This window comes from Sciurus vulgaris, assembly GCF_902686455.1.
Source record: "Sciurus vulgaris genome assembly, chromosome: 15".
In the NCBI taxonomy this organism is placed as follows: Eukaryota; Metazoa; Chordata; class Mammalia; order Rodentia; family Sciuridae; genus Sciurus; species Sciurus vulgaris.
The window spans coordinates 73,739,925-73,757,829 of NC_136476.1; the positions used below are offsets into that span (position 1 = coordinate 73,739,925).

The 17,905-nt window shown below is 39.4% G+C and overlaps 1 long non-coding RNA gene across 1 annotated transcript; it reads left to right on the top strand.

The window, feature by feature from the left end:
* Positions 1-37: 37 nt before the first annotated feature.
* On the top strand, positions 38-16,660 carry LOC306645089. Its single transcript, XR_013759537.1, has 3 exons — positions 38-250; positions 15,555-15,644; positions 16,588-16,660. It is a non-coding gene; the product is annotated as an uncharacterized lncRNA (long non-coding RNA).
* The last annotated feature ends 1,245 nt before the right edge of the window (positions 16,661-17,905 follow it).

Consider the following 17,905-nt stretch of genomic DNA (forward strand, 5'->3'; position numbering starts at 1 on the left):
TGTCCAAAGAAAGGCAAAAAGTGGTGCAGGAGAGATGGAAAAGACCATTTTGTAGGCAGGCTTTGACTTTGTCCAGAATCCAATAAACTTTCTTAGAAGGAAGTCAAATCCAGTGGTATCCTTTATCATTAGTATCCAGTCATGCTAGTGACCCAGGGATTGTCCAAGCCTCTCGCTTTTCTACAGTGGTCTCCAATGGAGAGTTTGGCCTTCGTTCATCCTTGACAGCCCCATGCAGCCAAAGCCACAGGTAAGGAGCTGATCTTCTACACTGTCCCACTTTCAAGGTTGCAAGCTCCAGAATCCCTCTGTTTGATCACAACCTTAAAAGAACTTTGAGGATGATGTGCTCATTTGCAGAGATAGATTGTCATCTGTCTTCAATCTAATATTTCTACACATAGACATTTCTATCACCTGGAACTGATTGCAACTCTCAGCTTTATGTTCACCATGTTCTGGAATTTCTTCTCTTCATATCCCTACTTCAGAGTTCCTCCAGTTTGGAAATAATTACACTTTGGGCCAGATAATTCTTTGTAGTGGAAGTTGCCTGCATGTTGTGGTATGTTTTTCAGTGTTCCTGGCCTCTTCTCACTCAGTCTTATGTGGAATCTTTTCTGTTTTTCCAGAGAAATGAATTCATTTCCTTTCATAACTTTATTATAAACATGGTCAGACATACTACACTGTAGGTATTTTAACAGAAGCTTGTCTCCTCAGCTAGACTGAGCTCCTTTAGGGCAACATCTTTATCTTATCCATCACTGTATTTTCAGCCACTCCTGTAGCATCTGAAACTGGAACCATGTCTGGTGATCAGAATTTGTGAACTTATCAGATATTTATAACACTCCTATGAGGAAGAAAGAGCAAGTTATATGTGTTTTTCTTTAGACAGATTTTTTTTTTCCATCAGGCAGATGCATTTTAAATTGTAAATCATAGGAATATAACAAACTGTCCTGGGAAACAAGACATGCAATTAGTTTGTGGATTTAGAAAATACAAATTTGGACTTCAGGCACAGCTGGATCCTGATGAATACATTCTGGACAAGGAAAACAATACATACTTATTACAGATTAGAAGTAGAGAAACTTGAGTTCAAAAGGTAAAAACATTTCAGTAAACCAGCCCATGCCACAGAATCTGGAAAAGGGTTGAGGATGAGAGAAAATAACAACATAGATTTCATTCAATTTTTCTTTAAGTAGAGAAAATTGTGTATTTGAGATAAGGATTCAGGTGAGAGGATTTGACCCCTATGATTTCTCTTACATTCATAGAAATGTACCCATGGTTCATTGACTTTTACATCCTGTGTAAAGTGAGATGTTTCCTAGGTCAGAGGAACCTAAAACTGTGGAATTTTATAGTTCTAGCTCTATCAGTCACTAGGAATAACTTAATTCAGGCAATAATTTTGTTATTCCTGATCCTTTTCACCCAGACTCAATGTGTGGGTTTGGGGTCCTGAACTCTTCATTGTGCGAGCAGTGACTCACACTCTACTTATCTTTGTTGGCACAGCAGATCTAAGAATCTTTAATTTATGTCCTCTGACATTTTTTCCCATAAGGGAAAGTCTTGCTGTAGATCACACAGCAGAATAGTTGGGACTGGAAACTAGGTTTCTTGACATAGGGGCGATGTGTTTTGTTTATCAGCTTAAGTGCAAATCAAAACTCAATAAACTTCACAAAAAGTGAATAATGCTAATGGGGCAGGCTGGTGGGACACAGATTGGATGACAGTTCCCCAGGGGTGCAGAAGGGGTTTCAATTTGGAGAAACCATACCAGGCAGCTCTTGAAACAAGATTCCCTCCAAGCCACATCAGAGAGAGGAAATTATCCAGCCCAGGAGTGTGACAACCTGGACTTTATCTACCTGAACCAGACTTTGGTCAATTCGGAACCAAAGGATATCAGAGCTGGAAGCCATAGTGCATGATATAGGTCCAGAGAGAAAAAGTGTCAGAGCCAAAAATGTTAACCGGTAAAATCAGGATTAGAAACACAATCACTCCAAGTTTTCTGAGGCATTTCATACTGCTTTCCAGAGTGGTTGCACAAATTTGCAGTCCCGCCAGAAATGCGTGAGTGAACATTTCCCCACATCCTCCATCAGTGTTTATTGTTGCTTGTGTTCTTGATTGTTGCCACACTGATGAGTGAGACAGAATCTCAGGGTAGTTTTAATTTGCATTTCTCTACTTGCTGGAGTTGTTGAACATCTTTTCATGTATGTATTGACTATTAATATTTCTTTTGTAAAGTGTCTGTTCAGTTCCTTTGCCCATTTGTTGATAGGATTATTTTACCCAGTTATCCCACTCCTTGGTATGTGCCCATAGGAATTAAAATCAGCATACGACAGTGACAAAGCTACATCAAGGTTTATAGCAGCTCAATTCACAATAGCCAAGCTTTGGAACCAACCCAAGTGCCCTTCAACAGATGAGTGGATGAAGAAAACGTGCTATACATACACAATGGAATATTATTAAGCCATCAAAAGAGTGACTTTTTGACATTTGCTGGCAAACGAATAGACCTGGGGACCATTATGCTAACTGAAGTAAGCCAGTTCAGTCCCAATAAATGAAAGTTCAAATGTTTTCTCTGATATGAGGATGCTGACACACAATAAGGAGGATGGTGAGGGAAAAAAAAATAGAAGTACAATAGATTAGACAATGGGGAATGTAGGAAAGGGAAGGGGGATAAGCAAAGGAAAGACAGTGGCATGAATCTGACAGTTTTCCCATGTACATACATGAAAACAACACAGTGAATCCTATCACCATGTACATCCATGAGAATGGAACTCTTAGTAGAATAATATATATTCTATGCTTGTATAATTACATAAAAATGGATACTGCTGTCATCTATAATTAGAAGGAACCAACGAATAATGAAAAAAAAAAGAAGTAGAGGATTTTTCTCCTGCAAGAAAGAAAGAAAGGAAGACAAACTCTCGACAAAGTACTTGCATACCACTTTCTCTTTTTAAGTTTTTATTTTGAGACAGGGTCTCACTAAGTGCTTACGGCCTCACTAAGTTGCTGAGGCTGGCTTTGAACTTGCACTCCACCTGCCTCAGCCTCCTGAGCCACTGAGATTACAGGCAAACCCCAACATGCCCCCCACTATCTCCTTTGATGCCCATCATGTCCCTGTCATGTGGGTATTATTGTTATTATCTCCATTTCAGAACAATGCCACCTGCATCCAACATGACTTACTGAAGTTCTTAAGTATCAGGGTTAAAACAACAACCTGGAACTAGTCTTCCAATTGCAAGCTCAGATTTTTAAAAGCACTAACTATAAAACAATGAGCCAAAGACCAAGGAGCCTTTCTGTTCTGTTATTGCTAACCATTGCCTCTGACTCATAGACACAAACCTCCTCAGAAACCATCACAAGGGACCAGAGTGGGCTGACTTGAAAGCAGTCTCCTGGGAGAGCCAGGTCAGGCACACTCTGAAGAGGAAGCCTTATGGGAAGACAAAGAACAACCAAATAATAAGAGTGTAATATGAGTCCAGCAGTGAGCTGAGTTGTTTAGATGTATTATCTCATTTGATCATCACAATTGCTCTCTGATTAGATTTGAGCTTGTTGGACAAATGAAGAGAATGAGAGTCAGAGAGATGTCATGGACAGCTCATGCTCACCTGGCTATTAAGTCAATGTTAAAACCATCTAGATGTCATCTCCCTCTTCTTACACTCTCTGTGGACCATTCCATTCTCACCAGCAGAGTAAGAGTGAAGATGCACTGATTTATTTTTGTATTAAGATTAATTGGCACGGTGCTTGCCTAACAGGTGTGAGGACCTGGGTTCTATTCCTAGACTGCAAAATAAATAAAATAAATAAATACGTAGAGCTCCCCAGCCACGTGTTCAGCTCCTGTGTGCTTTCCACCTCAGTTTTCTCAATATCCCACGTGAAGCTGAAATCCAACTGGAGACCAGTTCACAGCACTGCACTCCTCTTTCTTTGGGGGATTCTAGGTCTGTTTCTGTTGAATGCTCCAAAAGGATTCTCTAATCTCTATTCCCGACTCCAGTAATAGGGGTTCACCTTCTCCCATCTTCCGGGAAAGCAAATCTCCTGACAGCTCCTACACCTTTTTTAAATTTCATATTTCATTAGAGTTTTAGAGAGGGTGTGGGGAACATTGTTTTAAATCTGAAAGCAAATAAGAGTTTGATGATGGCTGAATTGAAGGCATTGATAACATGTTAGAAAACAGAAATTGTCTGGGAATAAAATATACCTGGGTCCAAATACTAGATCTGCTACTTACAAATTACAGTATTGTGAACAAAATCTTCTAGCACTCTGAGGCTTTTCTCTAGTTCCTCACTTGCAAAAAGAAGATAATAGCAACTACTTTGTCATTGATGTAATAATGATCATAACACACACCTAATGATACAGTTTTCTTGAGGGTTTAGTGATCTAAAATTGTCGTGTACTTAGCACTGACCCATGCATAGAATGCCTTCAATTTATATAACAATTGCTATTCTACTAACTTGGGACGATGAACATTTTAAAATTCAGTTTTACTTATCTGTGAAACAAGGATAGTATTCTCCTGTGAGGTTGCTGAGATGATCCAAGAAGAGAAATAGGAAAATACCCAGGATAAAGCTAATGGATGTTTAACGTATGTAAATTGATAAATGTTAGGAAAATGTCAAACAATGAAGTTTACACATTTAGGCTTCATACAGCTCCCTTCCCCAATCCTTAGGCTGTGTTCCATTCCTGAGTGGCCACATTTGTAGAATGATTTGCAATAGTGAAGCACTGATGTAGATTCCCATGAATATGAAACTCAATCACAGAGCTGGAGAGATGAGTTTAAATGCCATGGTTCTCTGAGGAAATAATCAGAGATGTGCACTTGTCTGATCATCACAGTGTTATTTCAGTATTAAAATGTCATTAAACCCCACAATCTACCAGCAGAGAACTGGAAATTAAATTATAGAATATCTACATAATTAAATCTCACACAGCCAATAAAAAGCATCTTATATAGAATGTTTGACAAACTTGTCTGATCACAGGAGTCTCCTGGTGTGATTTGTAAAAGTGTAGGCCCCGTCCTGGGATTGCCAAAACAAAATTGCCATGAGTGGAGGCTGAAAATATGTGTTTTTTATCAAGTTCTGCAAATGATTTTTACCATCAGGTGAATTTATGAAATTCTGCTTCCAGAAAGTGCATCTTTTAATTCTGAGAAAAAATATCATTAAATAAGATCTGTCATAAGTTTATATTTTTAAAAAATAATGAAAAGGAAATAGCTTTATTTTGGTATCAAAATTACTCTTGCAGTCATTATGAGCATGTTTTTCAGTATCAGAAGACCTGGTTTAAATCTCAGAACTGTTATTTGCCAGCTGTGTAGCACTAGGCAAGCATTGAAACCCTCTGTGCCCAGATGACTTCATCTCTGAAATTGGGAAAAATAAATGTATGCATCTATGAGTCATTGTGAGGATAAAATAATATGAAGAAGTTCAGTTTTCTCTCACCTTTATTAGGGGGAACAGCCACCAGGAAGTAAGATGATGTAGATTATCAGTATTGCCAACAGGAAAACTAGAGAAAACATAGAAAACAATTATTTGTAGAAATTGGGCAGCAGGCAGCTTGGGACTGTGGGTTTCAAGGAAATGGAAACAAAGGATCTGAGTTTTATCACTGTCTACACTTTTTTCTAGAGAGAGAGCTCAGATTGGTCTATGGGGTGGAACACACAGTCTCGAGACACACAAAAAAGTTTGCTCATCCATCTTCCAAATAGCTAAACTCATAAAGTAACTTCTGTCCTATTAAAAAAAAACAAAAACAAAAACAAAACAAAACCAGGATTCCTTAAAGTAATTCAACAAATTCTAGCATTTAGAAATATAAAAATGATGATTTTCTTTATTCAGTAACAATTTGCTGGACAGATGCTCAGAGACCTTTGGAGTTGACTAAATTGTGAAGCCCTCAGAGAGGTTATGATTTCCCTCCAGGGAGCCCAGAGAACACAGACTTCTTGAGTTAACTGAATGTATTTGGGGTGGATTTTGCTATAAATGCTCATAAAACTAATTATAAACCAATTATAAAATCTTCAGAAATATAGAATCATACACACTGCAGTACTTGGCAGAAATACTTTACCTGCTGAGTCTGAGAGAAGAACCTTGAAGTTTACTGCAGTACCTGCCAAACTAAGACCTTACACATGGCTCAAAAACCTTGAAACAGTGTAATCTCATGGCCAAGACCCCGTAGTCCAAAAAAAATACCCTGAGGTTACTGGAATGCATGCAAAATAACTTTCCATTCAATGTCAGCCACCACTTCAAAATAACATAGTCATCTCTGGACTGAGGGGAAAAAAAGTAGCTTTTAAAGATTTGTCTGGGGAAATGTAAAAACTTTAATGTTTAGGAATTTCTTAAGAGTTAAAAAAAGTTGTGCACTTTGAACGAATTAGCCTTAGATGATAAAGAACATTCCTAAAGGGGGAAAAATATGCAGGAGACATCTGAACTTCTCAAAGGAGTGTAGAACTCCAAGAAATCTATTGTTCCCAAGGTGCCAAACTCAAAAGGTTTCAGGAAATACTAAAGATATGAGGCCTCTTTCAAAAAACTATGGCTTTTCCAAAAAAGGTGAAATTCCATGGAGAGCCGAAAAAGCCACCCATGAATGGCTACCACAAGTTCTACCACAATTTGTTTTCTTTTTTAAAATATTTTTTTAGTTGTACATGGACATGATATCTTTATTTAATTAATTTATTTGCTTGTTTGTTTATTTATATGTGTTGCTGAAGCTGAAACCCAGTGCCTCACACGTGCAAGACATCACGTGCTCTATCACTGAGCTACAACTCCAGCCCCCAGCCCCCAGGATTTGTTTTCTAGTAATAGGCTGTGGAGTGCATGTTAGGGATGGGCCAATACTGGTGGCATATCCTGCAGAGCCTGAAGGAACAGTATAAGAGCTAGGCTGAGGAGCTCCAGAAACAGTACAAGGTGGATCTGGATCTCTGGCTCAGAATTTGTCTCCTAAGGAATACACTGCATACCAGACTCTATTTTTTTTAACACACTGCATTTTGATTCATTGTACACAAATGGGGTACATCATTTCATTTCTATGGTTGTCCATGATGTAGATTCATACCATTCATGTAAACATACATGTACATAGAGTAAAGATGTCTGTCTCATTCCACCGTTTTTCATACCCCTCTCCCTCTCATTTCCCTCTACATAATCTAAAGTTCCTCCATTCTTCTTTCACCCCACCCATCCTCCCCCATTATATATCATCATCCACTTAACAGGGACAACATTTGACCTTTGTTTTTCTGGGATTGGCTTATTTCACTTAGCATGATATTCTCCAATTCCATCCATTTCTCTGAAAATGCCATGATACTATTCTTCTTTATGGCTGAATAATATTCCATTCTGTATATATACCACAGTTTCTTTATCCACTCATCTGTTGAAGGGCTACTTTTAATAAATCTGAGAATGAAAGCATGAGTGGAGGTTAAATTCCAGTTTAGATGAAAAGATCCTCATTGCTCATCAGAAGAGACTTCAAGGAGGGCTTGGGGAGGAGCAGCAGATGTTGACTCCAGGGTCAGAATCTTGAAACCAGACAGCCCAACTGTCATCCTCCAAGAGATTAAAAGAGGGTAGGAAGGAAGACAGAGGTGGAGGGAGGCAGAAGCTTCTCAGACTCTAGCAGTGGAGATGAAGATGAAGATGGTGGGTTTGGGGCAACTCTAGCTCATCCTCCCCAGGGGATTCTTCTTGTTTAAACTTTCAACCTGAGCTTGTTGAATGGGGGTTGGATGGAAAACTTCCTGGCAAAAGTCCATGGATTCCATTTCAAAGGGAGGGAACTTCCATTCCTTCCCCTTTCTACTTCTGTACATTTTACCTTCCACCTTTCCTCCTCTTCCTACTCAAATGAAGGAGGAAAGTGGGGAAGGAGGGAACTTATAGCAGCAATCTATGTCAGGTTTGTCAACCTGGGAGGAGGGGACCCTCCTTGGAAAGTACGGGATTAGCAGCCAGTGCTCCACTCCTATCTTCAGTACGAACCCCCAACACCCGAAGGAACTTCACACAACCATGGCTGTTGGAATAAAGAGTGAAATGACTGGGTTATGGGGGGCATGATTGATTAGCCTATATAATCCTGATGTAAGGAGTTTTCAGCTACATTTTCTGCCTGCAAGTGGTGGTATTATTATACGTATGACCCTGTGATCTTCCACCTTCCCTGTGGACCTGTCCCTCAGGACTTCTGCAGTGAATCTGGGGTGAGAAATATTTGATGGGAGGTAGGGTAGGTGCCTTAAGAAAGATTTCACACTGTTGTTATTTTTCTTCTTATGCCCTGTGGGCAGTCATGTAGGCAGCAATGTTTTATATGTGGATTTAACTCTTAGTGCTCAATGATACTTTCCTTAGTAATTTCAAAAAATGGAAATTAAACAAAAAGTTTTTCTTAAGACATGTATTTATTTGAATGAGCTTCTCCACAGAATCAATGTCTTAGAACTTCAGGGACTGCTTCTCCAAGGAGCATCTGAACATATTCAGGGTAGAAGCTCTAAATCCTTCTGACTGCTCCAAGTGAGTGAATCTCACTCTCAGTATTCAGAATAGATAGATGGATAGATAAATATATGAGTGTAAATAATATATCAAGATCATAAGGCATAAGGTCAATATACAAAACTTATTCATATTTCAATATACCAACAAGAAACGATTGAAAAATGAAATAAAACCATTTGCAATAGTATCCAAAGTATAAAATAGGTGTAAGTGTAACAAAATACAGAGATTTACATTAAAACCTGCAAAACATTGCTGAGAGAATTAAAGAAGACATAAATAAAGACAAAGATACTTTTCTTAGGTACAGAGATTCAGTATTTTGTAGATGTCAATTCTCCATCAAATTACTTTCATATTCAACTCCCGTTTGTATTATCAAAATCCTTCCGATGTTTTTGAAAAAAATTGACAAGCTGATTATAAAATTTATATGAAAATGCAAGCCATACTGAAGTAAGTTTTTTTCTGAAAATAAAAAACAATCGGAAAGCTCATACTTGCTAACCTCGAATCTCACTTTAAAGCTACATTAATCCAGACAATGGAATTGCCAATTGTATTGGCATAAAGACATATATACTATTATATACACATTCATGGTCAATTGATTTTCAACAAGTTTTCACAGCAATTAAACATGGAAAGGATAATTTTTTCCACCATGATAACGGCACAATTGAATATCCATATGTGAAAAAAAGTGAACCTTGATCCCGATTTCATAGAATACACTGAACTTAATGTGACATGAAATGTAGACTTATATGTGAAAGGTAAAACTATAGAAGAAAATATTGGTGAAAATGTGATCTAAGATTAAACAAAGACTTTAAAATTAGACACAAAATGCACAGATTAAAAAAAAGAAGAATAAACAAAATAGGTTTCATTCAAATGAAAAGTTTTGCTCCTGGAAGGAACCATCAAGAAAACAGTAAGTCTGAGCTGGGGAGGTATCTCAGTAGTAGAGAGCTTGCCTCACATGGGTGAAGGGTTCTGTTTGCAGCACTACAAAAGAGAGAACAACAGGTTAAACCACAGACTGGGAAAAATATTTGCAAAATATATATATAAAAAATATTGATCAAGAGAAAAAATAAAATGTTTTAATTTTTAAAAATGTGAATAAAAATTGAATCAATGTTTCAGTAAAAGAAGACATAAGGTTGGCAATTAAGCATATAAAAATGCTCAATATACATAATAGGATATATACTAAAATTACTGAAAGCTATCAATACCCATCTACTTGAATGACAAAATTATTAAAAGACGGCAATTTCAAGGGTTAACAATGTTAAACAACTGGAATTCTCACCTACTACTGGCATGAATGCCAGATAGTATAGCCACTTTGGAAAATAGATTGAAAATTTTCTATGTGAACCTAACTCTTAATATATAACCCAGAAATTCCATTAGTTAATTTTTCCATATTTTATTGGTGCATTATGGTTGTACATGATGATAAGATATGTTGTTACATATTTGTACATGCACATAACAATATAATTTGGCACTTCTTCTCTTTCTCCCCACCTCCTATATTTGGTCCCTTTGATTTCCAGAAGATCTGCTTCCACCTTTCCTTCCCTTTTTTCTCTGTAGTTTCCACATATGAAAGACAATATGTGTCCCTTGTCCTTCTGAGTTTGATTTATTTTGCTTAACCTGATGGTCTCTAGTTCCATCCATTTTCCTGCAAATGATGTAATATCATTTTTCTTTATGTCTGAATAAAAATTCATTGTGCATGTATACCATATTTTCTTTATCTGTTCACCCATTGATGAACACCTAGTCTGGTTCCAGTTTAGTTACCGTGAAGTGTGCTACTATCACCGTAGGTATGCATGTGTCATTGTAGTATGATGACTTTAATGCTTCAGCATAAATACTGAGGAGTGATAAAGCTGGGTCACATAGTGGGTCCATGTCTAATCTTTGAGGAGCCTCCATACTAAATTCAATAGTGGTTGTACTAATTAGAAACCCACCAACAGTGTAAAAGTGTTCCCTTTTTCTCCACATACTCTCAGACATTTATTATTATTTGTATTCTTGATGACTGTCATTCTGATTAGTATAAGATGGAATCTTAGCATAGTTTTGATTTGCATTTCCCTAATTGTTAATGATGTTGAACATTTTTCATGTATTTGTTGGCTATATATTTCTTCATTTGAGAATTGTCTGTTGAATTCATTTGCTCATTTATTAACTGGGTTATTTGACTTTTGGTGTAAAGTTTCTTTAGTTCTTTATATATTCAGATATCAATCCTCTGTCAGAAGGGTAGTTAGCAAAGATTTTCACCCACTGTATAGTTTCTCTCTTCACATTCCCAATTGTTTCCTTTGCTAGGCAGAAGATTTTAATTTAGCTACATCCCACATATTAACTCTTGGCATTATTTCCTGAACTTTAGGTTTACTATTGAGAAAGTTGTTGCCTGTACCTGTGTGCTAGAGCATTGATTCTCTGTTTTCTTCTAGTAGTTGCATAGTTTCTTGCCTGATTCCTAGGTCTTTGATTCATTGTGAGTTGATTTTCCTGCAGGGTGAGAGATAAGGGTCTACTTACATCCTGGTTAACCAGTTTTCCCAGGCCTATTTCTTAAAAAGGTTGTTTTTCTTTAATGTATGCTTTTGTCACGTTTGTTAAGGATCAAATGACTGTAGATGTGTGGGTTTGTTTCTGTGTCTTCTATTCTGTACCCATGGTCTATGTGTGTATTTTTATGCCAATACCATGCAGTTTCTGTTACCATATCCTGTACTACAACTTAAAGTCAGGTATTGTGATGCCTCCAGCAATGCTTCTTTGGCTTAGAATTGCTTTTCCTATTTTGGGTCTTTTATTCTTCCAAATTAATTTAGGTCTTTTTCTCCCCTAGTTTTACAAAAGAATGGCATTGGTATTTTGATGGGGATTGCTCTGAATCTGCACATTACATTTGGTAGTAGGGCCATCTTAACAATATTAATTCTGCCTCTCCATGAACATGGAAGATCTTTCCATCTTCTGGGTTCTTCTTCAATTTCTTTTTTCAATGTTCTATAGTTTTTATTGTAGAGGTTCCATTAGTTATTCACTAAGGGAGTTGAAAGCATATGTCTACAGAAATACTTGGTTTCACATATCACTAACAGCTAATTCCCAAGTTTAAAAAACAAATCTGGAAAGAATTCGAATGTCCATCAACTGGTGAGTGCATAAATGAATAGTGATATAACTGTACAGTAAAATGCTACCCAGCAATAAAAAACTTCACACGTGTCAACACAGATGAATCTTAAAAGCATTTTGCTAGGGAAAAAAAAAAAAGCCATGCACAAAGGATCACATACTGCATTTTTCCATATATATGCCATTTTAGAAAAGCAAATTTATAAGTGACAGAAAAAAATTAATAGCAGCAAGTGCTGGGAATGGGAAGAGGTAATTGACTATATCTGGGCATGAGGAAACTCTCTGAGGTGATGAAAATGTTCTGTATCTCAACTGTGGTGATTACATGAGTCTGTTTTCTCAAATCTGTTAACACTCTACAATTGAAATGGGCATAGAGAGCTCAGTTGGGGAAGTACTTGCCTTGTAAGCATAGGCCCTGGGTTCAATCCCCAGCACCGCAAAAAATAAAAAGGGTATATTATGTTGTGTACATACATGAATATATCATAATGAACCCCATTATTATGTATAGTTATTGTATGACGAAAACATTTGAGTTGTTTTATATCTTGTACACTTGTACTTTGGCTTACAACATGGCTTCTGTGATCATCTGTCAAATAGCAAATCTCAATCTCTGGTTCTTGGCCCACAATTCCAATTGCCTACTGGATGCTGACACTTGAATAACCCATGGACACTTCACGAGCAGTATGCCTAAATCTTCTTTTAAAACCATGCCTCTTGATTTTCCTATATCATTAATGGGATCACCATCCAATATGTCATCCAAACGGACAACGTTGTTATTCTTGATTCAGACCACTCTTCATTGTGTTCTTCTTAATATTTCATGTAGTTATTCCTCTCTCTTTGTTCTGACCATCATCATTACCAAAGTTAGTCTTTAATAATTACTACTACTATAAGAGCCCAAAGGTTGGCCTTTAACTACACTTCTTCATCTCATCCTCCGAAGAAGAGCAAGAGTGACATATAAAGCACATATTTCACTTTATCCTGCTCTATACCATCTAAGAAAATCCACTATTGCCTATAGATTAAGCTCCAGGCCTATCTAGGTTCACAAACTTCTTCCTGATCTAAGCCAGCCTTTGGCTCCATGCTCCCCTGTCCAGCATGCTCTTGCTGCTTTCCTTAGGCTGTCATCCCTGCCTGCAATTCCTTTGGACACTCAACCTAAGTGTCCTAAGAAAAAGATTTCACTCAGCAGTCAGAATGCTTGGGACTGGCCACTCTGCTGTATTTGGTTGAATGGTCCCTCCCTGTGTGGTGCTTATCATACTGTATTGTTACATCCTTCAGACTCTTTGATCTCACAAATGACACATATCCCCTCGCTCTTTAAGTCCTAAAGTTTTATCATCTACATTTCTATCAAAACCAGTTGAGGTAGAACCTATTCTTCTCACTTTGGGCTGTCATATCTAACCCTCAACCCTGCAACAGCCTTCTCCATTATCTCCCCAACTCCCTTTTGACCTCTACTATTTTCTATAACACAGCCAGATCAATGTTTCCAAAATCATACCAAAGTTACTTTTCTATTTAAATTTGTCTGTGACTCTTCATTGTAACAGACAGATAGAGTCCTTCCTAGAATTCAGTGCCCTCACTCAGAAGACTGATGTCCCCATCCACCTGCATACACCATGAGGATTGGAACTGTGCGTTAATTTCTGCCATTCTCCTACAAGAAACTTAAAACAATGACTGACTCACTGAAAGAATGTTTGTGTCTTTCCTCCTCCTCTTCTGCAGCACTTTTCCCCCATCCTAATCCTATAGTAGGGCTTTATAACTCTGCTTATAGCTCCCAACATTGGACCTGTGTCTAGAAAGTATTACTAAATATTGAATCCATCACTGACTCCCCTTTGTGCCTCTTTTCCCCTAAGTGAAGTATGGTTTCCTGAACCATCACAAAGTAATCTCACTTTATCTCTTGTTAAGATAAAGAAGAAATATACCCTGTTACCTCTACCTTACCCAATGAGCTTTAAGTTTTGCCCTACAAATCCAGCCCCCATGTTTCTTTATAGTTCATTGGCCACGATGAGATGACTGATATGCACCAAACCCAATGGATGATCAAATCTGTTCTTTACTGGGTTCCAAGTAAAACTCGGTTTCAGAAATGCATAAATTCTTCTAATTCTTTAGAACTTCAGCTTTTAGGATTGAAAGGAGAGAGTTGGCTTCAACTGTTTCTCTTATGGATCAAGGATCACCAAGTCAGATACTGAGAGCGATAAAAGACATGCCAACCAAGTTACAAAGACATGCCAACAAAAATGTGATACTCCATTTTAGAGAACAGTAGCACCTAAGATGTAAGCACAGCCCATGAAAGCCACCCAGAAGTGTGACGACCCTGGCAGATCCCGAGAATCTCACAGACATCGATTAATCATGGAAGTCTGTTACTAGCATCAGGAGGCACTTCCAAGCCCCTTAAAGTCTTTCAGGCTCCCAATGTTCCAAAAATAATGGACGATCAAGTTTTGAGACCAAAATTCTTAAGAATTAGAGTCATAGAGATCACTTGTGTGAACCAGTGACAAGTGCAAGAGGCAATGGAGACCCACGGCGAGCTGACAGGGAGGGACAGGAAAGGTGTATGAAGATGGGTCTCAGGGAAGGCCCTGCTTAAATCTGTCTCAGCATTTCCTCATCTCTTTTGAGGTAGAACCCAAACTTTTCACCATGACCCTCAGTATCTGTCCCTCATTGACCATTTGGCTTCTTCTCATTTGGGTTCCACCAAACTCTGTGTGGGGAGAACCTAGGGCCCCCGCGACTCAAGGCCCATCACCAGGCGTGCTCTTCTACTCCTCTCCCACTGCAGCTGGTTAGCTCTTCTTCTCTGTCAGGGCTGGGTGCAAGTCACTTCCTTCTGGAAGACTTGCCTTCCTCAAGCTTCATCTTTCATCCACAGGCTGTGAGCAAAGGTGACAGTGAAAGTCTCTAACAAAGGGCACGAGGATCCAAGAGGACCTGAAAGGGCTGGAGTTGGTGCTGGCAGGAGGTCAGGATCAATGTTAGGGAGAGTCTGGGAGGAACAGGGTTAGGATGGAAACCCCTTGGAGGGGAGGTCAGAGGCAACAACAGGTGAGAACAGGTGAGGGATTAGGTGAGACTGTGGAGAGGTACTGTCAAAGCTGTATCCCAAGGAGGGTGGAGCAGGTCATGCCTGCCATTGGAAAGGACGGTGGACACTTCTGGGACCATGTATGTGCAGCCACACCAGGGTACGGTGAAGTGGCTCTAGGGGAATAGAGAAAGCACCTGTGCCAACTGATGCTCCTTCAAAAGCTCAAACCCTGTAGCCTTGATGAGCCCCAGCTCCACATCCTCTAGTGAGCTTTCTTTATGAACCTTGGAATATTGATGCCACAACTCCAAGACTCCATATTCTTTACAGTTTGAAATCCCAAAGAAGAGTGCACATCTACAGATGGTTCTGAAGAAGTTCCAGGGAGTGCTCTTGGTAGCTTGGTTCCGGTCATGTGTTTATCCTGGACTCAGTTGCGGTGGATTTAGTCATGTCTGAATCTTGGTTCCTCCCTCCAGGCTGAGCTGGAGGAAGCCATTCCACCTCTAAGTAACCTGTCCAACATGACACAATTGTCCTGTTCACAATCTCTCCACTACAATAAAATTATTGTGCTTTTTCAGATGCTTCCAGGTTCACAATGGTCCTTGAGAGAATTTAGAACTTTAAAATCAAGTCGGAAAGAGCCTTTGGCAGCTCTGAGAAAGAGCTAGGTAAGTATAAACCAATAACGAATAAATGCTCTCACTTTCTGCACCATCTCACCCGCTAATAAACAGTCTCTTCTGATCTGTCTGTCCCTGCAGGGTCTGGGCGGGTTTGATTTTTATTAGCTTTGCTACTCTTCCATAATTCTCTTCTCATTCAGGGACAGGAGGATTACAAACAGGTGGCCAAGTGCCAGAATAGCTCTAGGGAAACCTGCTGATTGAAGGGAACTCTGGCTTCACAGCAAGACTTGGCCACCAGGAGGGATGAGTGACCTTGGGTCGGTCATGCAACCTCTCGGGGTTCTTCAATTTTCTTTTAGAGAAGAACTGATCCATTTCTACCTCTCCCTGTAAGCAGAACTGGGACTAGAGACATCGTAGATGACAGGAAGTCTGCTTGTGTGCCAGATGGATGATTTGTGTACTCTTAAATGACTGTTTTTCCACCTACGCTCACCTAGTGCCCTGATTGCCCCCCTGCTCCTGCTGTCCTTGGGTAATGAGCTGCCATTTCTGGCTCATGAGAAATTCAGCAAAATTAATTCTCCTTAAGCTTCCATGAGGGTGGAGTAAGAAGGCAGGAAAAAGTAGGTGAAAACAGGAAAAGAAGAAGGAAATAAAGTCCTTGGAAAATAAAAGAGCTTCATTTCTGCATATAGGTTCAACCCTGGCACCAACAAGAGAGTTAGCTTATTTATTTATTGTCCAGAAGTGCTAGGAAGATGTTACTCTGATTGGATTGAGTTACCTGTCCTGTTCATTCTGAGCTTGAAGAGCTGAATTTGCAGAGATAAGGCTGACAGGAGAGAGCTTCAGGAACCTTTGCAGATATTCTAAAACTTGAATAATTTATCCCTAGATAACTGAAAACTATTTAAGTTAAAAATGGGGGGAAAAAGCAGCTGCTATGAACAAAAAAGTAATTATTAATTAATTCATTTGGCAGACCTTCTCTGAACAACCCGATGAAGCAATTTATTCATTTAACAAATGTGTTCATATTGAGCGCCTTTCGTAATCACTCCTAGCCATGGGGAGACAGCAGCACACGGGAGAAGCAGCATGTTTTCCCTCGTGCTGCCTGAGTTCGAGGAGATGGAGATAATGGTGAACATTTCACGGGTACGTGGCTGTGATACTTCCACGCGGTAGTGAGTGCTGAAGAGAGAGGAGGCGGAGGAGGGCTGGCTTGGGAACAGGTGGGGACATGGTGACCTGCTTATGGCTCTTTCAGGAGCGCATGCAGGGAAGGAGTACAGAAAGAAGGGTTGAGCAGCACAGGGACAGAGCTGGCACGTGAGCAACCAAACACCAATAAGTAATCTCAATTATTGATTCATACTCATCATTAAAAATTTTTTTTTTTTCTCCTGACCTGTGTCTCTGGAAACTGGGTGAGTTCAATGTTCATTAATTTCTTTATTCAGAGCTGGATTGGCATCCCCTTGATTTTGTGGAAGTTTGGGGCAGTTTTCCAAGTAGGGGGCGTAGCAAGGGCAAAGGCCAAAAGAGGGGAAGAGGTTTACTGGGAGGACTCAAAAGAAGTTTAGGGAGAGGGCAAAGCTGAGCTGGATGGGACTGGAGACCCCGAAGGGCCTGGCTTCCATGATAGACTATCTTGTCAGGATTGAATTCTCTCTTTCTGCTGATTGAAAGGTTGCTGAGGGCAGTGCCCTATGGATGGGATCGCCACACGTTTATACACTGCTTTATGGATTGTAAAATACTTTCAGGACCACAAGCAGCTGGGGAGGAGAGCAGAGGCAGAACAGGAGTGGGTATGCTCAACTCAAACTGGGTGAAACCAAAGTTCCCGGAGGACAAGACTGGGCAGAGCATTCGAATTCAGAGTGACAGTCCAAATTCTACTCATCCACTGTGGCATGCAGGCTTTCAAATAAACTAGGATGGAGTGTACCGAATCCTTGATGCAGAAGAGACACATGCTTCACTACTTCTTTCTCTCTCACTTCTGGCAAACTTCACAAAACAAGCACAGCTCTCCTGCCTGCTGAAGCAGGACCTTGCCTGTCTTTCTACATGTGCTGGTCCAGGAAGCCCCTATCATTGAATTGGGACTAGCCTTAAAGTCCAACTGATTTCCCATCTTGGATCAAATGATCCCTAAGGCCCATTCCAACTTTATGTGATTTTTAAATTTTATCATGAAACTCGTAGGAACTAGATTTAATCTGACTAAAGTGTATCTGGAATCCCAGGCACCTTCAATTCATCAGTGAGTAAAATATGTGTTCTGGATTCTG